Below are 7,664 nucleotides of genomic sequence, written 5' to 3'. Positions count from 1 at the left end.
ATTATAAACTTGAAATTGCATCATGTCCTATTGTAGTAGTACTAGCCAAATTACACTGTATGATACCAACTTCCCTAAAATGGATAAGGCCTGTCAACACAAAGTGATATGCAGATGTTATTTAAAAGTCAATGGTCACATTTATTTAGTCAAACAACACCATTTTAAGTAAAATTCTGTAATCAAACAATATAAAGACATGTGCACACCTCACATGAATGAGATGCAAACTTACAAATATTACATACCAATACAAATTGTGCATTAATAAGAATAAGAACAAGTGCTTAAAAGATTCTGGCATCTTGATGTCTTCAGTGGCATGAGATTACAACACACTGCCAATGAAATCAAGCCTGTTGTTCAGTAGGGCAGGAACAATAGAACACAGACATTATGAACAAATAACAAATATCTTATGAACAAATATATAATGAACAAACAGCATATTTTCAGAGAGGAGTGAGAGAAAACAGTTCACATTTTAAAACAGTGATTGATTGCACTTCAAGAAAACTAAAGATTGCAACATCTTATAGCCTAGCCGTGCACGGTGGGGTCTCATTAGAATGCCTCCTCTACTAAAAACCCTCTCAACTGGGGCAGAAGAGGCAGGGACAGAGAGGACCTTCAAGGCAACACTGTGTAGACTGGGGAAACGCTCTTTGCTTTTTGACCAAAAGGTGAGTGCATCACAGTCAGAGTCATTTATGCCATCTAGGTACTTGCTTATTTGTGCATCAGTGCTCGAGTCCTGGCTTGTGCTGCGTTGCAACCTAAATGCCTTGTAGCGTGAAAGAAGACATTGTTTTGGGGGTGGCGCTGAGTCACTATCTGATAATTCTGTGTCTTCTTCTGTTGGTGCTGCAGGTCTGTCTCTGTCTACCTCTGTGATCAAAAGGTCTGGAAAAGGGTGCACACACACACATACAAAGACAGGATTAGACAGGATGCTCCTAATGATGCTATAAAACCAAAGACAGTGAAATTAAGTGGAACAACAAAAACAACAATAACAATAAATTATTATTATTATACAGTCACCTATTAATGACTTTTTAAGGTCATCTCTCAACCTCTTCAGCGCTGGTCCAGTTTCAACATTTTGGACATCTAAATCTACCCAGGTCAGTCCAAACTGGGGGTCGAGCATGGTGGCAAGGAAGTAGATCCGATGGCTAAACGGCTCTTCTGGATCCTTTTCGTCCATGCAAATCTGCCTGAAAATTCCAGAGAACCGTTTCTCTGAGGATCTTTTCAGTGCCCTGACTATAGTTACGGCCTGGGGCATTTGTACTTCCATCTTTATAAGATGATTCTTCAAGTCCAGAACAGTGGGGACCACCATGCTAATAGTCACCTGATGATCACCTTCTGTAAGGTCTGTTGCATCAGAAAAAGGCTCAAGCAAAGCACAAAGGTCTTTCAGCTGAGCCCACTCTCGGGTTGAAAACACTAAATTCTCTGTATTGCTGCACATTTCAGTGATGGCCCCGTGGTCAAGTGTGATCAGAGCTTTTAACTGTCTGTGCAGTGCTTCCCTGTGAAACGCCTACAGTCAAGCAAAAATGATTGTAAACTGTAAGAGTCCTTGTTCTTGCAGGCAGCATGAGCAGTAACTCCCAGGAAAGTACGAAGCCTCCGGTCAGACCAGAGGTCTGTTGTTATTGCTACATTTGGCTGGACTTCCAGGGCTTTGATTATGTCACCCTTCAATTTAGTGACAAGGTGAGGTATAAGCTTCTCTGTCAAGGTGGTTCTAGACACAGGAGTGTATTTGCTATCCAAGACATTCAGGAAGTGTCTAAAATGTGGATTCTCAACGATGGACAGGGGGAGAGAGCATCCAACTATAAGGTCCTGGAGGATGGACTGGGTGATGGCCTGTTGCCTGGGTGAATTTGGGGAAAATAAGTGGATGCTTGGAGCAAACAATGATAATTGAGGCTGTGTGGGATTGACCGCTATCACTGATGTTGCAGATCCTGACTTGTACTCCAAGTACCTACAAAACAGGGAAATAGGAATCTGTAAAACATCGGTTTCTATTCAACCACAAAAACTACTGTATTTTACAAGCACAGTAATTTTAAACCTATCAATGAGGGCAGACCTTTGCATACAAAATAACCTAATCTAATCCAGTGTGACACATATAGATCATTAGGCACAACTAGTAATAATGAAAATACTGGAGTGTTCAGGGTTGCAAGACCTTAAATAAGAAGAACAGAAAAACAGTTGAATGGAATCTACAAAAGACAAAATGTCTGTGCATTAACTTTGTAGGTTGCATTAAGCCTCCTCCTGCCAGTCAGCTATCAGACACAGCTGTATTGACAAGAAATGAACTACTCAATAAAGTCTGAAGTTACACCAATACTGTCACGGTTCTGGGTCCGTTGGACCCAGTATTTTGAGTTTCTTATGTTTTGGTTTATTTTGCATTATGGATTAGTTATTTTCTGGTGATACTGTTTTGACTACAATTATATTCTGATTCTTTAGTTATCTGATGATGTTGATGATGATTATTTCTGGTTTAGGTTTTGTTATCTTGCCCTTATGTTTGGTTTAGGTTGCCTGTGCTTAGTCTTCTCTGCCCGTATGTCCCTCTGTTTGTCCATGACGTCATTATGCCTGTTTACGAGTCTGTCTCTGTCTGGCGTGTGCTTCCTGTCTTATTTTGTAGGTCTGTGTCCTTTGTCAGTGCGTTCAGCTTTGTGCTCTCCCTGTCTTGTCAGTGTAATCTACGTCAGCCGTGTCTCCCAGCTGTTTCCTCTTTGCTCCGTTCACCTCTTGTATTTAGTGTCTGTGTCTTCCCCTACTCGGTGTCGCATCGTTAACGTCTGTTCACCCTCATGCCGTGTGTGGATCTCCCTGTGTCTCTCTGTGAATTCTTAGTTTGTAGTTTTCCCAGTTTAGTTTTGTATTTCCTATGTTCTGCCTCTTCAGCAATAAAGCTGCCTTTTGAGTTTATTCCCTCGTGCCTGTGAGTCCTGCATTTTGGGTCCTACTCCTGCCTGCCACACAGCCGACCATGACAGAACGATGCGACCATTTCCTGGACCCAGCGGATTCATCCCGGGAACATGACCTCTCCCGCGTCCACCGCCTGATCGAGCGGGTCTCCCACGCTAAGGACGCTAAGACTATGGCAGTTGGGATTAACGCTATAGAAGCGATCCTGGAGGGGAGTCCTCATTTGCGCACACTAAGGGGATTTAGGGGCTTCATAGACCAGCTGCATGAAGCCCAGGAGGTGCTACAGGCTCGGGAGCTTGCAGCTTTTGTCCGCGCCCAGTATTCTTCGCCGAAGCCGTCGCATCGGCAGCAGCCGCAACACAAGGAGCTCTCCGCGGAGTCGGCCGCCATACAGCAGCAATTGCAACAGAGGAAAGGCGTTTCCGCACCGCGGCCACAGAGCTCCACTTCTTGCCGCTCAGGGCTTAGTTCACCTGCCTCCTGCTTGGCGGCGATGTGGTCGCAGGACGAGGACGAGGACGTCTTTTCTCCATCGTCACCAGTTTCTCCTGTCGCCTCAGCCCCTGCCGCCAGGAGGAAGCGGCGCCACCGCCGTCATTCCTCACTACAACCGGAGCCCAATCACTCGTCAGAACAGCAGGCAATGGTGAGTGATATTGACTGTACCCCTATTGCTTCACCTGCAAATAGTAATGGGAACTGTTTTCTTCTCACGGCTAAGAGTAGTGAGGTGAAGGCGGTTTGTTCCATGGAGTTAACCCCGGACAGTTTGAATTCGGTTCTGACATGTACTGCTGAATCTGTGAATGGCGCTGTGGGTTCGCAACCCAAAAATGGGGAGGGGGACTTAACGGGCTGTTTCTGCCCTGTTCTCTTAGAGCAGAGAAGCCTAAGCAGAACTGTTTCTTCTGAACTCCTTCAGCTAGTTAAACCGAGCCCTAGAGGCTCAGGGGAGCCTATACCACCCCCTGCATCACGCTCACTACAAACACCTCCTCAACCGTTAGCCCGTTCAGCAGCCCAGCTAGCTGTTCAGCTGCCCTCAGCTCAGTCAGCTGCCCAGTTAGCCACTCCGTTACCCGCAGCTCGATCATCTGCTCCTTCACTAGTTTCATTCTCCCCACAAGGGTCACTTCAGTCTTTCTCAACCCAGTCTCCTGCTGAGCAGCCATCTTTTCTCACTCGTATTAAGCAGGAAAACATGCTCAACAGGACTGTTTTCGTTTCTCGAAAGCTGGCCCGATTAGAGACATTTACTACCTCCAGGGCCTCCCCAGAGTCCGAGTTTCAACCCGCAGTTGACTCTGGACCCCTGGGGGCTAAGGAGTCAGCCGATGACTGCACCCAATTGTTGCCTCCTGAGCCTAACCTATGTGTTGCTCAGCCCCAGTCGGCATCAACGCTGCCGGAGGCCCGTGTGCCTGCTGGTCCTGTTCTGTCCCTGCCGGAGGCCCGTGTGCCTGCTGGTCCTGTTCTGTCCCTGCCGGAGGCCCGTGTGCCTGCTGGTCCTGTTCTGTCCCTGCCAGAGGCCCGTGTGCCTGCTGGTCCTGTTCTGTCCCTGCCAGAGGCCCGTGTGCCTGCTGGTTTTGTTGTGTTCCTGCCAGAGGTCTTCGCACCTGCTGGTTCCGTTCTGTGTGTGCCAGGGGCTCCAGTGCCCACTGGTTCTGAGACTGTTTTTGCTGGGGGGCCCGAGGAGCCCGTCCAGCCTCCTTCCTCGTCAGCTGGGGGGCCCGAGGAGCCCGTCCAGCCTCCTTCCTCGTCAGCTGGGGGGCCCGAGGAGCCCGTCCAGCCACCAGCTGCTCCACCTGCAGCCTCTGTGTCTCCACCCACGCCAGCTGCAGCCTCTGTGTCTCCACCCACGCCAGCTGCAGCCTCTGTGTCATCCTCCACGCCGTTGCCTGGTCCGGATTCAGCATCCTCAGCGTCGCCTGGTCCAGCGCATGCTTCGACTTCATCCGCCTCGCCTGGTCCAGCCTCCGCATCACCTGCAGTGGCCTCCTCTTCAGCTTCCTCATCAGCTGCTTTGCCTGGTCCGGCATCCTCATCTGCATCGCCCGGTCCGGCATCCTCATCTGCATCGCCCGGTCCGGCATCTGCATCGCCCGGTCCGGCATCTGCATCGCCCGGTCCGGCATCTGCATCGCCCGGTCCGGCATCTGCATCGCCCGGCCCGGCTCCTGCTTCGGCGTCCTCTTCGCCTGGCCCGGCTCCTGCTTCGGCGTCCTCTTCGCCTGGCCCGGCTCCTGCCTCGGCGTCCTCTTCGCCTGGCCCGGCTCCAGCCTCCTCGTCCTCTTCGCCTGGCCCGGCTCCAGCCTCCTCGTCCTCTTCGCCTGGCCCGGCTCCAGCCTCCTCGCCCTCTTCGCCTGGCCCGGCTCCAGCCTCCTCACCAGCCGCTGCCTCGCCTGGCCCGGCTTCAGCCTCCTCACCTGCCTCAGCCTCGCCTGGTCCAACTTCTGCATCGTCTGGTCCGGCCTCCGCTTCGCCTGGGGCTGCAGGGGCCACGAAGCCTTCAGGTCCCCTACTACCGCCTCCACATCGTCGGTCATCTGCCAGGCCGCTTGTTGGGCATCTCCGCCACCGTAGGCGCCCTCCTGAACACCCTCCTGGACGCCGCCACTGCCTTCCGCGTGGCCGGCCCCCGGAACTGTTCGCCCGTCGCCGCCGTTGCCGTGTGCACGGTCGGCCTCCAGAACTGTACGCCCGTCGCCGCCGTTTCCACGTGCACGGTCGGCCCCCTGAACTTTTTGTGGACTCTTGGTGAGCTCTGGTCTCGTTTTGTTTTTGATATGCTCTCCTGCGTTTTTTGGACTCTGGTGCTCCTTGTTTTTTTGTTTGGGCTCTGTCCCTCCATCCTGGACCCCCTCCGCCCGCCCTGGCCTGGTGCTTTGTTGTGCCTTTTTTTTGTTTGGGGCTGTCGGGAGTCAGCCCTTAGAGGGGGGGTACTGTCACGGTTCTGGGTCCGTTGGACCCAGTATTTTGAGTTTCTTATGTTTTGGTTTATTTTGCATTATGGATTAGTTATTTTCTGGTGATACTGTTTTGACTACAATTATATTCTGATTCTTTAGTTATCTGATGATGTTGATGATGATTATTTCTGGTTTAGGTTTTGTTATCTTGCCCTTATGTTTGGTTTAGGTTGCCTGTGCTTAGTCTTCTCTGCCCGTATGTCCCTCTGTTTGTCCATGACGTCATTATGCCTGTTTACGAGTCTGTCTCTGTCTGGCGTGTGCTTCCTGTCTTATTTTGTAGGTCTGTGTCCTTTGTCAGTGCGTTCAGCTTTGTGCTCTCCCTGTCTCGTCAGTGTAATCTACGTCAGCCGTGTCTCCCAGCTGTTTCCTCTTTGCTCCGTTCACCTCTTGTATTTAGTGTCTGTGTCTTCCCCTACTCGGTGTCGCATCGTTAACGTCTGTTCACCCTCATGCCGTGTGTGGATCTCCCTGTGTCTCTCTGTGAATTCTTAGTTTGTAGTTTTCCCAGTTTAGTTTTGTATTTCCTATGTTCTGCCTCTTCAGCAATAAAGCTGCCTTTTGAGTTTATTCCCTCGTGCCTGTGAGTCCTGCATTTTGGGTCCTACTCCTGCCTGCCACACAGCCGACCATGACAAATACAAAATAACTGTGTCTAATAATGCTAAAATAGCTCCTACACACTGGACTGGTTTAGTAGGGCAACATAGTAGAAAACACCTGAGAAAGTCATAGTCAAAGGTCCTTAAGATCGATTTAAGAACCTTAGGACTCAGTTTTGCGATCTGTGCTATCTGGACCAGAGCCATAGACCGCTCTGATCTGGTCTTCACTGTCGAGAACGCCGCTGTTAGCCGAGCAATGTTATAGGGACACTCTTGAAACGCCCGTCCTTATGAGTCAACAACCAAATAAATATGCCCATTAAAGTCCACAACAAACCACACCATACCAGCCCTTAAAGTGCTCACTGAAATGGTTTCGATATATTTCTGCTCAATGAATTCACCAAAATACCTAAAGTTAATGAAAATTGTTTAAGTAGCTGATAGCCACTGCTAGCGCTAGCTACCTGTACATTAAGTTAAAGTTAAGTCTGCAGGGACGGTTGCAAAAAAACTGTCCCTACATAATTTATAATGTTTGAAGAACACATTATAAATAACAATATTACATAAACATGACCTGGTCATCTGAGGTTGGAAAGGTAGTTAGAAGAGTTTGAAGATGGATAGATGGCTACCGGCTAGCTTACCTTTGAGGGTGTTTGCGCTCCAGGTGCCTGGTGAAGGTTGAGGTAGTCCCGGCTGTCTCGGTCAAGGAGACTTTACAAAACCTGCACTTTGCCGAATGTTTCTTTTTTGCATTTACCAAAAACTCTTTGTGTTCTATGAACGCAAACTTTATGACAGATGAAGTCGCTGACATTTCTGTAACTGACCGGGCATACTGCTCAATCTAACGGGTTGCATTTAGTTGTGTTTGAAGGGCGCGAAAGGTGAAATAATAAAATTTCACAATGTGGAGGGATTTGAGCATGGCTGAGCCACTGTGTGTCGCTGTGTGACAGCTGAGCAGCGAAAGGAAATTAATTGAGGAGCCGGCTCTCGCTCAATGGGAGTCGACTATTCTGATTCACTACAAAGCACTCTCTAAGCATGGCTCTCAGAGCTAAAGCTTTTGCGCATGATACATTATCGAACGTTACGC

The 7,664-nt window shown here is 49.3% G+C and overlaps 1 pseudogene; it reads right to left on the bottom strand.

Annotated features, from left to right (window-relative positions):
* Nucleotides 1-484: 484 nt before the first annotated feature.
* On the bottom strand, nt 485-7,382 carry LOC146635097 (uncharacterized; annotated as a pseudogene).
* Between the last annotated feature and the right edge of the window lie 282 nt (nt 7,383-7,664).

The sequence above is a fragment of the Diplotaxodon limnothrissa genome, linkage group LG3 (genome assembly GCF_057381915.1).
Source record: "Diplotaxodon limnothrissa isolate DT_005_m linkage group LG3, D_limnothrissa_male_GT1.1, whole genome shotgun sequence".
NCBI classification, from domain to species: Eukaryota; Metazoa; Chordata; class Actinopteri; order Cichliformes; family Cichlidae; genus Diplotaxodon; species Diplotaxodon limnothrissa.
This window is presented reverse-complemented; position numbering and strand designations above follow the sequence as displayed.